This window comes from Triturus cristatus, chromosome 9 (genome assembly GCF_964204655.1).
Source record: "Triturus cristatus chromosome 9, aTriCri1.1, whole genome shotgun sequence".
Taxonomy (NCBI): Eukaryota; Metazoa; Chordata; class Amphibia; order Caudata; family Salamandridae; genus Triturus; species Triturus cristatus.
Window position 1 is genome coordinate 104,695,970 of NC_140592.1, and position 17,403 is coordinate 104,713,372.

Below are 17,403 nucleotides of genomic sequence, written 5' to 3' on the forward strand. Positions count from 1 at the left end.
CCATAGTGATGGGGAACGTACACACGCCCTCAGGGCGAATGTACGGTGCCTTACACACATTACAGTGGTGACAGGCAGCACACAGAAAGGAATAGAGCTGACATACTTGTCCATGGATGGACATCAAGGCATTGTCTGGCCAGTACTACATGTGGGGGGCACAGGTGTGAATGGCTGTGAGGTGGCACATTACTCATGAGCTGTGAAGGCAATAGATGTATGATGAGAAGTGTACAGATGTTATGTGTGACGGTGCTATATGTGCCAGACATGCCCTTCACTCCTTTGACATGTGTGCATGTCGTACAGCACACTTGAGATGAGCATCACTGGCATGGCACAGTCAACAACACACGCAAGTGTCCCCTGATGCCCGCTACAGGGGTTACCACACCAGACATGTGACTACCCATGGTGCACGATGTGACTATGTCATGTATGTGTGGTGTGTTCACATTAGCTTGATGTTGGTGTTCCCTCAAAAGCATCTACTGTTGCTGCAACCAACATGTGTCTGTGTGTAGATGGCCATGGCACACTGTGACGCACACCAGGCCACATGTGGTATCGGATGTAAGGTGTGTATGTATGCATGGGACACGGAGTAGCGTAACAAGGACCTGCCTGCATCCTCTCAATGTATGTGTGGGCAGTCATGACATGTACACCTTCATGGCAAGGTGTGTGGGCTGTCCTAGTGTAATGTCATGTGACCTGTGGCTCTAGTGTTCCGCTACCTGTCTCTGCAATCAACATCCTACTTCTGCTGATATGTTGATGTATGTCACTCCTGTATTGCGTCTGGCTGTTCACTTACACTGGGACACAGCTAGTCCCATGCCATGGCATGGGGAGGTTCTCAATCTCCGTGTGTAGCTGGGTCTTGGTAGGAGTGTCACCTGGCAGCCATACGTGTCCAGGGCATGTAGCACATACCTGACTCCCTATGTAGCATATGTGTATTGACAGATTAACATGTGCTCAGTACATATAAATTGTTGTTGTAGTGCACTCACTCTTCCTTGTCACTTCCAAATTACTGCAGGGCGCCGCCTCTTCCCCGACCTATTCCGGACTTGGCTGACATGCGGGAGAATGACTGTATACTCTGCTACCACTTCCCCCAACCGTTGATTGAGGAGTTGACGGCAAGGCTGGCACCACACCTGCAACCGCTGTACAGGTATCCTACGGCACTGACACCCAAGCTGAAGGTAATGGCAGCCCTACATTTTCTTGCCACGGGTACCTTTCAATATACCATAGCCCATGTTGGTGGCATGTCCCAGAGCATGTTCAGCCGTGTGCTGCATGATTTTTTAGAGGCCATGTTGCTTCACCTGGATGAGTTCATCCATTTCCCGACTCCTGAACTGTTGACTGGTGTCAAGCGTGGATTCTATGCCCTGGGAGGGATGCCCCATGTCATTGGGTCCATAGATGGGACACATGTGGCTTTGGTACCACCACAGGCACAGGAGGTAGCGTGCAGGAATCGCAAGCACTACCACTCCATCAATGCCCTTGTGGTGTGTCTGTCCAACATGGTGATTTCACATGTCTGTGCTCGTTTTCCAGGATCAACACACGATGCCTACATCATGAGGCGTAGCAGGGTGCCTGAAATGTTGACGCAGCTGCGCAACGAACGAGCATGTGTTGTTGGTGGGTACACTCTGTCTGTCCTGTATTTTGCGTAGACTTCCAGCCCGACCGCTTCTCCTGTCCTACTTATGTCCATGTGGTTTCCATGTAGGGGACGCTGGCTATCCCAACATGCCATGGCTGATCACACCTCTCCGCAACCCCAGCACGCCGGCCCAGCTCCGCTACAACACCGCCCATGGCCGGACAAGGCGAGTGATAGAGAGGACATTTGGCCTCCTGAAGAGCCGATTCAGGTGCCTCCACAAGACTGGCGGCGCCCTCCCATATGCCCCGTTGAAGGTCTGCAAAATCTTCATGGTCTGCTGCATGCTGCACAACATGGCAGTTGAGAAAGCTGTGCCACTCATCCTGGATCAAGATGATCAGGACAATCCACCCGTGGAGGACGAAGGGCTTGGCAATGGGGCTAGTGATGTGGAGGATGTGGTTCCGCAAGAGGACATCCGGAGTCGGCTCATACGCGACTTCTTTGCTTAGTGGTGAGTACCAGTGTCTGAGTGTGCACGCATTGATCCCCGTGTGGCATGTGTTGCGATGTGTGTGTCCATCTGCATGTATGCCACGTGAGTCAGAGGTGTGTGTGGATGTGTCACTCGAGTGATGGTGCCAGTGATGAGTGTCTTTCCCCAGTCATAATTGTGACCTAGCATGTTGTCATCCTTACATGTGTCGATTACATGCACATGCAAGTGGCTGTGCTTTTTGTGGCTGACTTCTTGTGTGTCTCTCATCCCCAGGTACTTGCGCATGCCGTCTGCTGGTTGCATTGTTGTGGCACTGCTATTCCTCATGGACACGTCATCGTGTGCTGACTCAGCGTTACACGCACGGACAAGTTTGGAAGTCTCCTTAGGGTAAGGGATGCATCAGGGGTGTATTGGGTGTGGCAGTTGTTTACGATGTGTGCACACTGCCCCTGTCGATGTTTGGTTCCTCTGCAGACATGTCGCATCACCATGGGACCCATTACATGTAGCTGGATACTCCTGAATAGATGGTCAGACTTGTTGACAGTCATCTGTAATGGGATAGTGGATTGTGATGATGGCATCAATGTGTGTAACACTGCCCTCGGACACATACGGTTTGCATTGGCTTGACATGGTCTGGGACTTCCACATCAGAGGATCAATGGTGCATGGCAGCCTCTCCGTGAGCAGCAGGGGGTGTTTAGCTGTTACCCGACACTTGTGTGCCCGTTCCATGGATATCACGCATTTGTGGTGCAGAAGGGGGGTGCCAGTGTTGAACCCACATGTTAATCCACATTACCTGTGTATGTGTACTCCGAGTTGCCTCTGCATTCCGGAATACATGACTAATAAAGGTGTCCCTATGCCTCCAAGGTGCCTCGTCTCAGTCAATGCTGGTGTGTTGCCACGGTGCATACGGCATGTCTGGCATGGTTTTCAGTGATAGTGGCTATGTGTCTATGTGTAGAGTAGCAAGATGCAAGCTGTTTGTGTGGGATTAGACTCTGTATTGTGCATGATGTCCATGACTGTGTGGGTATTGAGACATGTGCCATCCCCATGCATCCAACGTTGGCCAGGCCACCATTCTCTGCATCCACCTGACTCAAGCTTGCAGGACATGGTTCTGCCACCTGTCTACACTTACCTGGGTGCCCCCCAGGACACTCCACATGATCCCTGACCTCTGCGCATGACTGTTGCTGTACTCAATATGTCTGTCGGCACGGTTGTGCGGCCTCCCCCTCAGCTGGTTGGGCCCATCACGGGTGTGTATGGTGCTCCATGTCTGTCTTGCCTAATACATTGTGACCCATGTGTGTCCTGTGCCAGACTCAGGCCCCAGGGTGTGGATGGTTGAAGTCATATGAGAACTCAGGCATGGTTAGACTTTACAAGACACATGTAAGGTAATAATGCAAAATGTAGCCATCATCTCTTTATCGTGTACGTTTTTATTTGTGTTGGGGTACGTGTTGGGGGGGGGGATGACAAGAGGGGCTTTCCGGGTGTGTGGAATCCAAAGTTCACTGGGGGAGTTGGTGTCCTTGCCATTGGAAATCATCAGAGTCCATGCCACAGTCTTTGTCAACATTGGTCAGAGAGTGACCAGCAAGTCCATGTGGCAGAGAATGTCATTTGCTGATGTGCTGCTGTTGGTCCAGTGGGCCAGGTGCCAGGCCAGGTGTCCTGGGAGATGGTGCTGTTGCGCCGACCCTCACGGTCTTTTGCTTGGACGACCCGTCCTCCTGCAGGAACCCTCAGAAGCAGGCCGTGACAATGCTTGGGATGCTCCGTCTGATGTATCCTCCTCCTCCTGATCCCTCCCTGTGGGTGGTGATGTTTTCGCCTGGTGGCACAGGGAGGGTTGCCCATGTTGTCGGCTATCCGACGGAGTGAACGGTTAATTCCCGTGAGCACCGTCACGAGCTCAGCCTGTCTGTCCTCCATCCGCCCTTGGTGTCGCAGTTGACAGGCATGTTGCTCCGCATGTTGCTGGGCCTGCTGGGGGATGTATGTCGTTACAACGCACACTTTTACAACGCATGCACTTACAACGCATTTTTTACAACGCAACATCCACTACAACGCATTCCATTACATCGCAGGACACTACAACGCATTTTTAAAAACTACCTTTACAACGCATTCCATTACATCGCATACTACCTTTACAACGCATACCATTACAACGCATAATATTACATTGCATTTAAGGTAAGTATTGGATAGTATAGGGGTAAAAATTACTAATCTTACTCCAGGGGGTGCAACAGTAGAGTAATTGTTGGATAATATAGGGGTAAAAATTACTATTCTTACTCCAGGGGGTGCAACAGTAGGGTAAGTGTTGGATAGTATAGGGGTAAAAATTACTATTCTAACTCCAGGGGGTGCAACAGTAGGGTAAGTGTTGGATAGTATAGGGGTAAAAATTACTATTCTAACTCCAGGGGGTGCAACAGTAGGGTAAGTGTTGGATAGTATAGGGGTAAAAATTACTATTCTAACTCCAGGGGGTGCAACAGTAGGGTAAGTGTTGGATAGTATAGGGGTAAAAATTACTATTCTAACTCCAGGGGGTGCAACAGTAGGGTAAGTGTTGGATAGTATAGGGGTAAAAATTACTATTCTAACTCCAGGGGGTGCAACAGTAGGGTAATTGTTGGATAGTGTAGGGGTTTTAATGTAATATTATGCGTTGTAATGGTATGCGTTGTAAAGGTAGTATGCGATGTAATGGAATGCGTTGTAAAGGTAGTTTTTAAAAATGCGTTGTAGTGTCCTGCGATGTAATGGAATGCGTTGTAGTGGATGTTGCGTTGTAAAAAATGCGTTGTAAGTGTAGTGCGTTGTAAAAGTTGCGTTGTAAAGGTTGTATACCCCTGCTGGGTCTTGATCTCCTTGAGGGTCCCCTTCATCTCGTTGAGGGTGGACACAACCTGGCTCATGCCCGTGGTGTCCTGCCGGTATGTGTCCAGGATGTTTCGTACATGGGAATATACCGGTTCCGCAGCCAACTGGTCAGGCTCGTGCCTCCGCCGTCCTCCACTCCCACCACCCCTGCCCACTTGCACCTGGCCTGCCCTTGTCGGCACATCGGGTCTCCGGGACCCCTGAGGGGTGGCATTTGCGTTGTCGCCTGCCTCCTCCTGGGTGCCCGGTACACCGTGTTCCTCCTGGTCAGCCTGGCTGCGTTGTGGTGGTGGGGCAGGGATCCGGGGTGTCTCCTGGGATGTGGCAGGAGTGGGGGTGGTGATTGGCCCAGTTGTAGCTGACGCAGGTGCTGCAGGTGGTTGGACACCAGAGGGGCCAGGTTGGTCGGGGTCGTCCACAGAGTGGTGAGAGTCGTCGCTGCCGGTGGGATCGTCATCCTGCAGAGCCGGGTCCTGTGAGTCTTCCCCCCCAGTGTTGGGAGGTGATCCACGACGTTGACCTGTGTGTGTGAGAGACAATGTTATTATTGTTCCATGCAACATCCATGTTTCATTAGTTTCAAAGTTTGCACATTTCCTCTGAGTATTTGGATATGTCTTGCATTCCACTCACAGTGCACTTGTGCATGAGTATGTCCCTTGTCCACAGCTTTTGAGACTTTACCTATGTGTGACACAGTCTTACTTGCTGCGTCAATTGTGACTGCAGTCAGCAGTGGAGTGAGCAGGTGTGGCGAGCCATGCATTGGCGCCTTCCATGTTGCACTGTACATGGGCACATGGAGTTGTTCCACACACTTATATAATGCAGGTAGCTGTCATTGTGCTCGTGCACAGGTTGAGACATGGCCCAGTGTTTTGCCATGGAGAAGATAGGGGGATTCAGGCACTGGCCACCCTTGTCTACATGCACGCAGTCCACCTGCTGACGAGCAGACATTCCCACACCACCCAAGGCTGAATTGGTCTCCCTGTGTCTCCCTTTCTCACTCCCTCTCTGTCCCCCTCTCCCTCCCTCCCTGTGTCAGCCTCCTCCCTCTGTCCGTCTCCCTGTGTCTCCCTCCCTCTCTCTCCCCCTCTCCCTCCCTCTGTGTGTCACCCTCTGTCACCTCAGCCCAGCTTCCTAAGCACACACTTTTTGCAGATCTTTGAATGGACCTTGGCTTGTTCATGTGAGTTTGTTTCTGATCTCCAGGCACCCATTGGGTGTAGTGTCTGTGTCTGCGCTGCTGCTGTGGTGGTGTGTGCTGCCACTCTTTCACAGTGTTGGCTGTTCATTGGCTGCTGTCATGTGCAAAAAGGTGCCTTCAACCCCATGTCTTAATGCAAGGCGTCCGCCATTTGCAGGCAAGTCTTTCCTGTGTGGGGACACACTGTTTGTCTGGCTGTGACCTAGGCCATATGGGCAGAGGGCATTGTTGTCTGCTTCTGAGTTGCACTATGTGATTTTTGAGGCCCACACTCCCGCCATCCGGGTTACCGTGTCTTGTGTTGGTGTTTTCTGTGGCCTGTGACTTGGGATTGTCCAGCTGGGTGCATGGGGCATGGTGGCGCTAGTGGCATGTGCGTGTTTATGGAGTGTGGTTGAGTCATGCGATAGCTTGGGGTGGTTGCGTGCATGATTGTGAGTTTGGTTGTGGATGACGTTCCCCCCATGTGAGGTGAGTTGTTTGTGTACTCACCAGGCTCTCGGAGTCCTTCTACTCCGTCCACTGCCACCACCGGCAGTATGGTTATCACCTTCTCCTCCCAGGGTTGGTATTGTACGCGTCTGCAGGGCGGCCCTCCTCCAGTGATGTTGGCCTGGTTGTGGTCGTCGGTCATTTTGGCTCGGACCCTCCTCCGCAGATCGTACCACCTGGCTTGGCATTCATGCCTGGTCCTTCTGGTGGCCGCAACAGCATTCACAGCATCGAACTTTGGATTCTTGTTAGTGGGCATGGTGAGGGGTGTGGGTGTGGATGGTTGTGGGGGGTGTGGGTGTGGATGGTTGTGGGGGGTGTGGGTGTGGATGGTTGTGGGTGTGTGGGTGTGGTTGTGCAGGTGTGTGAATGTGATGAGGGGGTGTTTGTGAAGGTGGTTGTGTGAAGGTGTGCAGGTGTAAGGTGTAGTTTAGGTTGTAGTATGGTGCAGTTGTTTCTCTGTGTGGTCTGGCAGCAGTGCGTCTGTTGCAAAGGATCATGGTTTGTGTGTGTTGGGCCTTTTTATTGGTCCATTGGTGGGTGTGGCTGTGTTTGAACTTTGGGTGGGTGTGTTATAAGGAGTGGTTGTGTTTTGGGCCTCTGTTTGGGAGTTTGGCAGTTGCAGGTCAGTGAATGTGTTGTATTTGTGCTTGTTGGACATGTTTTGTGGCTTTGTGCGATTCAAATGGAGTCTTCTTGTGATGTTTTGCTTTGTCCTGGTTGTGTACGTGTGTTTTTAGCGTGTGTACGGTGTGTACATCGGCCATTTTGTTGTACAGTGCTGTCCTTGTCTCTGGCTTGGTACGACTCGTACATGCACGATGTTGGGTGAAGGTGCTGGTGTTGGGGCCTGGGGTGCGCTCCGTACTTAGACTGTTGGGGTCGGGGTACGCTCAATCCATGCGCGGGTGAGGGTACGGTCCGTACGTACACTGTTGGGGTGGGGGGTACGCTCCATACATACGGGGGTGGGGGTACGGTCCGTACGTACACTGTTGGGGTGGGGGGTACGCTCCATACATACGGGGGTGGGGGTACGGTCCGTACATACGCTGTTGTGGTGGGGGTATGCTCCATGCATACGCGGGTGGGGGTACGGTCCGTACGTACACTGTTGGGGTGGGGGGTACGCTCCATACATACGGGGGTGGTACGGTCCATATGTACACTGTTGGGGTGGGGGTACGCTCCATACATACGGGGGGTGGTACGGTCCGTACATACACTGTTGGGGTGGGGGGTATGCTCCATACATACGGGGGGTGGTACGGTCCGTACATACACTGTTGTGGTGGGGGTTTGCTCCATGCATACGCGGGTGGGGGTACGGTCCGTACGTACACTGTTTGGGTGGGGGGTACGCTCCATACATACGGGGGGTGGTACGGTCCGTACATACACTGTTGGGGTGGGGGGTACGCTCCATACATACGGGGGGTGGTACGGTCCGTACATACGCTGTTGTGGTGGGGGTACGCTACATGCATACGCGGGTGGGGGTACGGTCCATACATACACTGTTGGGGTGGGGGGTACGCTCCATACATACGGGGGGTGGTACGGTCCGTACATACACGGTTGTGGTGGGGGTACGCTCCATACATACGCGTGTGAGGGTACGGGCCGTACATACACGGTTGGGGTGGGGATACGCTCCATACATACAGGGGGTGGTACGGTCCGTACATACGCTGTTGTGGTGGGAGTATGCTCCATGCATACGCAGGTGGGGGTACGGTTCGTACGTACACTTTTGGGGTGGGGGCTACGCTCCATACATACGGGGGGTGGTACGGTCCGTACATACGCTGTTGTGGTGGGGGTACGCTCCATGCATACGCGGGTGGGGGTACGGTCCGTACGTACACTGCTGGGGTGGGGGGTACGCTCCATACATACGGGGGTGGTACGGTCCGTACATACGCTGTTGTGGTGGGGGTACGCTCCATGCATACGCGGGTGGGGGTACGGTTCGTACGTACACTGTTGAGGTGGGGGGTACGCTCCATACATACGGGGGGTGGTACGGTCCGTACATACACGGTTGTGGTGGGGGTACGCTCCATACATACGCATGTGAGGGTACGGGCCGTACATACACGGTTGGGGTGGGGGTACGCTCCATACATGCGCGGGTGGGGGTTCGACTCGTACGTACACGGGTGTACATACATGGGTGGGGGTTCGACTCGTACGGGTGCTGGGGGGGTGGTTGGGCGCGTACATACGGGGGCTGAGGGGGGTGTTGGGCGCGTATGCGGGCACATGTCTCCATGGTTGCTATAGGAGTTCGGTGCGGACGGTGTTTTTTCCATCCGGTTGTAACATCGGACGCACGGGATGGATCGTACTTCCGCGGTCGGACTTCACTTTTCACATTTGTACTGTAAATCGTCCGGGGACGTGTCGGGCACATTTTCCGACCCGAGGACGTGTGGGGAAATATTCCCAATGCGATTCGTATGGACCTTTTCCCATGCGAATCGTACTTGGCAGTTTGTACAGCACTTGAACGATTCGTACGGTAAAAAGACCGGATACGAGTCGTACGGGGAAATTTTTTCCAGGATCGTAATCGCCACCTAATTGTTATATGTCATTATGCATGCCATTTTTAATACTGTGTTATTTGTTGTAGAGGAGTAGGCTGGAAAGATATTAATCTTAAAATATTGTCTGTATTATTTTTTTTTTTATATATAATGGGTTAATTAATAACTAATTATGTATTATTTTACTGTTGTACTTTTTATGTTAAAAATTGTGTTTTAGTTGAATTATTAATTAGTTAAACTGCAAATGTTTTTGAACCTTTGCCTGTGGAATGATATTTCTTTTAATATTTTCTTTCCTAGTTAATTTAAATTAAATAATTTTGCATTTACTTTACAATTTTGTAATTTTTTGCAGTGAGGCAAGTGAATTTTAGTATAAATAATGTTATCTTGTTCTTTTTCAAATTTCTATTTTACATTTTAAATGTTTTTCTTATTTTTCTTACATAATATGGTATCTATGTTTTCTATGAGCTATGGTTTATACATGTGTCTCATGTATTGAAATAGTTTTAGTGAATGATTAGTACTTATGATCTTATATGTAATTCTTTCAAAGTTCAACACTTTACCAACTGTTACTGAGGCTGGAGTGGCATTAGTAAATCTTACTCCTTCAAATCCCAACCCTTTCCCTACTGTTGCTTAAGTTGGAGTGGGAATAGCAAATCTAACCCCTCCAAAGTCCAACGCTTTCCCTACTGTTGCTTGGAGTGGAGTGGGGATAGTAAATCTAACCCCACCAAACTCCAACTCTTTCCCGTCTGTTGCTTACACTACAGTGGGAATAGTAAATCTGATGCGCTCAAAGGCTTTCCCTTCTGTTGCTTACGTTAGAGTGTGAATAGTAAATTTAACACCACCAAAGGCCAACACTTTCCATACTGTTGCTTATACTTTAGTCAGAATCGTAAATCAAACCCCTCGGAAGTCCAACACTTTTTACTTCTGGAACTTAGATTGGCTTTTTAATACTTTTAATGTTGTTGTTTATTTTTCTTATATACTGGCTTTAGAAATGTTTACATTATTTCAGAGAGTATGTTTTTATAATTGATTTATATTTACTATATTAGTATATTAGTGTAGGTAATATTTTTTACTTCATTTTTAGTTTCTGATATTATTTTTGAAAATTGTGTACAATTGTGTTACTACTTTAGTGTATAGTAGATAAATCAATTTTTTTCTATTTTCTTTTTAATATTTTAATTAGGTTGAATATTTGTATTGGTTGTATGTATGTTTGTTAATTACCTTTTATATAAAATATAAAGAATTGGTTATATATTTTTGAGAAATTTGTATCTATTATAAATATATTTTTCTTCTTAAAAATATATATACATATATATATATCAAAACACAATCCTTAGTGCATATCACACACAACAACAGGCAGAGACTCCTTTATTTGTGTTGCATAAATTTCTTGCTTATTTTTTCGTGCTGCCCATGACATGTCTTAGCCACGCCCTGTCGCCTTGATCACATGAATTATATTTTATATATATGTATATAATTATGATTATAAAAGAGTAATTACAATTGTTAAATAAACATTAGATATATTTTACATATTAAACTACTTTTAATACATCACTTTAAATTCAATCTTGATTATGAAATCAATATTTATAACTGTTTCTGGTTGCTATTCTTGTCAACAATATGTTTCACATGATATTTTTGTAGTTTTCATGTAAAGAACCACACTATTGTTACTAATTATATTTTTGACATGATATTTGTGTCACTCAATATTAATGTTCACAACATTGTGTCAGTGAATCACAAGGTACAAGGATCTGACACTTTATTAAGCTGTGTTGCGGGTGCTCTAGATTGAAGACAGAGCCAGTGCTTCTTCTCAGGAGGAGATCAAGAGGGAGAAAAACATCTAACCTATATGCTGGGACTTTCTACCCGGGACTTCAAATGTGACGAAAACTTGCACAGCAGCATTAAGTTCTGAAAAAAAATATTCTTGGGAGCCCATTGCCTCTTCTCCACAACTTGCCTTCACCTTCTAGTTGAGGGAAGATCGCAGATCCTGTCCATTTTAGTGTAAGATTGTTCCCTGTAACTGCAGATCCCCCCTCTGCTTCCTTTCCAAACTGCCTTTGACTGCTGGAGGATTCATTTAGAGAGTTTTACAAAGGTAGAAAATGAAATGACCGGAGGGTATCAGAGCGCAGTACAGTAGATTGGTAGTGTCTTGTAAAAAGGTGCGGTACTCGGCAAGGTCAGTACAATTTTATTGCATCTTTAGGATAAAAGACACAACAGGACGATGAAGGAAGCCAGGCAACCGCTTCGTTAACTCCAGCTGACTTCTTTCCCCATTCCACATTCCATTTCCTTGGAAAAACCCGAGCCCCACATTTCACACACGAAAAAAGACCCAACATCTTGCCACTACTATTACCTATCTACAAAAGTGGTTTTGATATAACAAGGAGAAATTAAAATATTTCTCCTCGTTATGCCTGCCTTAGGGAGGTACAGGATTTTGACTCAAATCCCTGTTTAAGAATCTTTGTAGATAGGGATTTGCGTCAAAACCCATGGGTGGTTGCAATGGAATGCCCATGCACCACCCATGGAACACCCCTTCCACGCAAAGTAACGCAGGGCAGTGCATTGTGCATTGTGCAGCTTTGTGTTACTTTAGTTACAATCCTTCACAGATCATGATTTGTGTCGGATTGCAAATACCAACCCAACACCTTGCATCATGTTTGCTATACAAAAATAATGCAAACCTCACGCAAAGTCTTTGGTAATCTAGGCCTATCTATTTTAGTGTGTTTCTGGAAGACATCCATTGGGTAAAAGTGGTAGACATTTTGGGGCCGATTACGATCTCAGACGGAAAGCCTCCGACCTTAGGTCGGAGGCTTTCCACCCGAGATCATCGATTTAACTACCGACCGCCTAATTACATTTTAGGCAGTCGGAAGTGAAACCGGCCGGTCATTCCGGCTGTATTCCAACGGGCTCAAAGAGCAGTCCTCCAGTCGGAGACCGGCCCGTAATCCATAAGGACGGTGTCGCCATCCGGATTATGATGCTCTGTTTCTGACAGGCTTTCCATGCCGGGCTTTCCGACATGGAAAGGCTGTCAGAAAGTGAGTTTGCCGGAGTTTGACGTCTCCGGCCATCCCTACACCGTGTGTCAGGCTTCCTAAGGTACCTGCCATGCAGTGCAGGGATAAACACATCCTCCCATTTCCCTCCGGGAGCTCGTGCTATGGCTGGTTTACAGCCGTAGCACATGCTCCCATAGGGAAATGTGATTTTGCGACCACACCAACACGTAATTAGGTGGTCGGGACCACCGACTGGAGGTCCTTCGGACCCGTGCCTGAGACTGTGCTGACGCGAGTCCACCCAACATCGTAATAAGCATCTTAATGTCAGAATATTGAGAACCAAAATACTGTTCTAAAAAAATATCAAGAATCAAAACATCATGAAGTTAAATACAGCTAAATATAAATGTATTATCTTAAATTCCACATCTACTAGGGTTGGCACCTTTTTTAGAAACAAAATACTGTGTAATTGTTTATGTTTTGATACTCTGGAACAGCCAAGAGCTGGTATGTGAAAAACAATTTGTGTAAAATTATCAGAATTATTTTGTAACATAACAATTACCTCTAAGTTTGCTTTCAGGAGCATTCAGGAATGATTTAGACAATTCTGGAGTAGTTTTAACTGTTTTCTTCATTGATTTGCGTCAAAACCCATGGGTGGTTGCAATGGAATGCCCATGCACCACCCATGGAACACCCCTACCACGCAAAGTAATGCAGGGCAGTGCATTGTGCAGCTTTGTGTTACTTTAGTTACAATCCTTCACAGATCATGATTTGTGTCGAATTGCAAATACCAACCCAACACTTTGCATCATGTTTGCTATACAAAAATAATGCAAACCTGACGCAAAGTCTTTGGTAATCTAGGCCTATCTATTTTAGTGTGTTTCTGGAAGACATCCATTGGGTAAAAGTGGTAGACATTTTGGGGCCGATTACGATCTCAGACGGAAAGCCTCCGACCTTAGGTCGGAGGCTTTCCACCCGAGATCATCGATTTAACTACCGACCGCCTAATTACATTTTAGGCAGTCGGAAGTGAAACCGGCCGGTCATTCCGGCTGTATTCCGACGGGCTCAAGGAGCAGTCCTCCAGTCGGAGACCGGCCCGTAATCCATAAGGACGGTGTCGCCATCCGGATTATGATGCCCTGTTTCTGGCAGGCTTTCCATGCCGGGCTTTCCGACATGGAAAGGCTGTCAGAAAGTGAGTTTGCCGGAGTTTGACGTCCCCGGCCATCCCTACACCGTGTGTCAGGCTTCCTAAAGTACCTGCCATGCAGTGCAGGGATAAACACACCCTCCCGTTTCCCTACGGGAGCTTGTGCTATGGCTGGTTTACAGCCGTAGCACATGCTCCCATAGGGAAATGTGATTATGCGACCACACCAACACGTAATTAGGTGGTCGGGACCACCGACTGGAGGTCCTTCGGACCCGTGCCTGAGACTGTGCTGACGCGAGTCCACCCAACATCGTAATAAGCCCCTTAATGTCAGAATATTGAGAACCAAAATACTGTTCTAAAAAAATATCAAGAATCAAAACATCATGAAGTTGAATACAGCTAAATATAAATGTATTATCTTAAACTCCACATCTACTAGGGTTGGCACCTTTTTTAGAAACAAAATACTGTGTAATTGTTTACGTTTTGATACTCTGGAACAGCCAAGAGCTGGTATGTGAAAAACAATTTGTGTAAAATTATCAGAATTATTTTGTAACATAACAATTACCTCTATGTTTGCTTTCAGGAGCATTCAGGAATGATTTAGACAATTCTGGAGTAGTTTTAACTGTTTTCTTCATGTGTTTGCTTTAGGTTCAGACTTCATAAGACATAAAATACCAGATTGCACTGTTTTTCCCAATATTTTTTGCTGCCTTGACCTACAAATACAAACTAACTCTGTAAAAAAGACAACCAGGTGGCAACACCTTGCCAACTACATACCTTCATATATCTTAAATGGACGTATATGTGGAGTCACACAAAGTAAACTTATATTTACCTATATATACTCACCCTCATGATATTTTGCCTGCAATATTTTTGTATGGTGATATTTAATAAGACCTATCCACCTAAATAGTTCATAAAACTGTATACATTTCACTCTCACTTTGGTTTTGAAGTGTCCCTAGCAGTTGACATCATAAGACTGAATTTGAAAGAAGACATCTTGATTGAATGGTTTCAATTCACAGGTTAATTTTCACCCTCCTTCTACCTGTCTCTACAGTGAATCTCTGCTTCTAATTTGTCATTGCTAAATTTCCGAAACATCAAAACGAACATTAGCTGTGAAGTGAGTGACAGGCGAAAACACATCTGATGCGCCGCTACCGTGTGTGCGACGAGGCCTCATTTTAATGTGACGTTGAAAGACCTTCTTTGTGACAAGTCCTGTTGCGGTTCATTATTTCTCCTATTAGGTGCACTGCACATGTCCTGGATCTGTCCTGTCATGCCACCTCCTCGTCTCATTAAGTCTGTGCTCTCATTCCTGTTACCTGCTTCCAGTCCAGACCCCAGTTCCCCACAACTCTTATTTCAGAGCAAGCAATTACCTCCGGCTGCTTGCAGCATCACCTAGTTCTGGCTGGTATCGGGGTGAGAAACTTGGAGGTTGGCGCCTCTGGTAATTGGTCAATGTGTTGGACCTGGAAATTGTGCAGACAAGAGAGTCATTTTCAGCACAGCATAGCTAGAGCCATGAACATTTTCTGGGCTGTTTTAATGGATTTATTTAGCTATTGAAACGACTTGGGTGCAAAAACGTGCATCTGTCATTTCCCTGTTGCCTCAGTCCCTCTGTGGAAGGTGATAAAGTAGATAATTAGTTGAAGTGTCTGAGGGTCTGAGGGTTCTCTTTAAAGAACAATGGCACCATGCTTTACTAGGTTCTGTTAGGTCTCAATAATTTAAACCTGAGCTCAGGCTTAGGTAGCTGAAGCACAGAGGAGACAGGCTTAACCTAGGAGGAATGTGTGAAGCAAATATCTGTAGCAAAACGGTTCACAAGTATAAAACATAACATGGGTCATCCCCAAAACCTTTTGCCTTCCTTCTCCTACTTTTTGGTTAATTCATTTCTGCAGGCCTTAGGACTCTGTGCATTTTACCAGTGCTAACCAGTGCTAAAGTGCTTGTGCTCTCTCCTTAAAACATGGTAGAATTGGCTTATACCCAACTGGCATATTTAATGTACTTATAAGTCCCTAGTAAAGTGCGCTACATGTGCCCATGGCCTGCACATTAAATTCTACTAGTGGGCCTGCAGCACTGATTATGCCACCCACTTAAGTAGCGCTTTAAGAATTTCTCAGGCCTGCCATTGCAGAGCCTGTAAGTTCAATGGTAACCTGCCGTTCCAACCTGGCAAAAAAATCTCTTGCCAGGCCCAGACCTTCCTTTTTATACTTACACTCCTAGGGTAGGCCCTGGACAGCCTCAAGGGCAGGGTTCAGTGTTTTAAAAAAGTGGGACATGTACATTTAAGTTTTACATGTCGTGGTAGTGAAAAACTCGTATGTTCATTTTTCACTACGGCAAGATATATCTCTCCCATAGGATAACAATGGAGTTGCCTTATTACATTTTGTAAGTGTGATTTCCAAATGGAAAGACATAGCTGGTTCATGTTTGCAGTCTCTGAAATCCTAATTTTAAATCCTAACTTATGGTGTAGTCATATTTTAAATTAAAGTTCTGAAAATGCCACTTTTAATATGTTGGCATGGTGTTACCTTTGCCATTTGGTGCCTGCATCCTGTCTCTGGTCACATGACTGGGTGTAGTTGGCAGTTGGGCTTTGTGTATTCCTCCTAGACAGCCACACACAATGGGAGCTTTGGTGCAACTAGATGGGCCATCACTGACAGGATGAGAGGGAGGAGCTGGGTCAGTCCTCACTTAGACCTGAATAAGTTGTGTCCTGCCACCACAAAAAAGGCCTAACAACCCTGCATTGTTCCATCAGCCAGCTTGGAGCCGGGCAGGGAAGTCAGGGCATTTGTGCACTTCAAAGGCAAGACTCTGGAAGCTTTTCCCCACCACCACCACTAGTGACTAAGGAAACAATGTTTGGGTCTTACAAGAACGTCAAATTTGTTTGGTACATCATGCAAGGATACTGGTACCTAACCATTTTGCATGGGCTGACCCAAGGACTTATAGGAACCAGAGGCTACCCCTTTACATTCCTTCTGACTGTACTCTCCATCTATGTCCACGTCCTGTTTATTATCTGTAAAGTTTGGGGGGTTTCAGTACAAACCAGGCCAAAAGAATAGAGTCAAAGCACTGGCAGCAGTATGAGAGCACAACAATCCTAGCGCTGCATGGGAAGGGCAAAATATGCAAAAAGTAATAAAAGATAAAAATCATCATACAATGACAATTATATGAGATCAAAACTAATCCTGGGAAGCAAAATAAATGAGTGGCCAATTTTGAGAAAGCAAAAATAAAATTCCAACGGTGAAGAAGGTGTACAGATGAAACAAAGAACACAAGCTATAAAAAAAGTTGCTATCAAATATGATCACATTCCTAGAAAAAGAGTGGACGATATACTTAAAACAAGCATTGGCAAAGCCAATAGGTCTCACGTTTATGATGACCTATTAGCTTTGCCAATTGCTTTTGGCAGAGCTGCACCACTTCGAGACACTTAGCAGCATCGTCAAAATAAAAAATACCAAAAAAGGTACAATGGCAGTCTTGTCATTTCACTGACGCATGCACGCGCAATTTGTGGAGGAAAGCCAGTGGAATGACGCAGGTATTTTAAATGCATTAATTTTTTACTTAACAGATCCAAGATGGCGGACACTTCTTGGCTCACTAAATTATAAACAATAAGAAAATTTAGAGTGAAATGACCAATCAAAAAAAGAACCATGGGGATTGTGTGACATAGGCAGGCAACAAAGGAGTAGGTAGGGGGAGGAAGGTGAAAAGCAGCACTTAGAGGGTG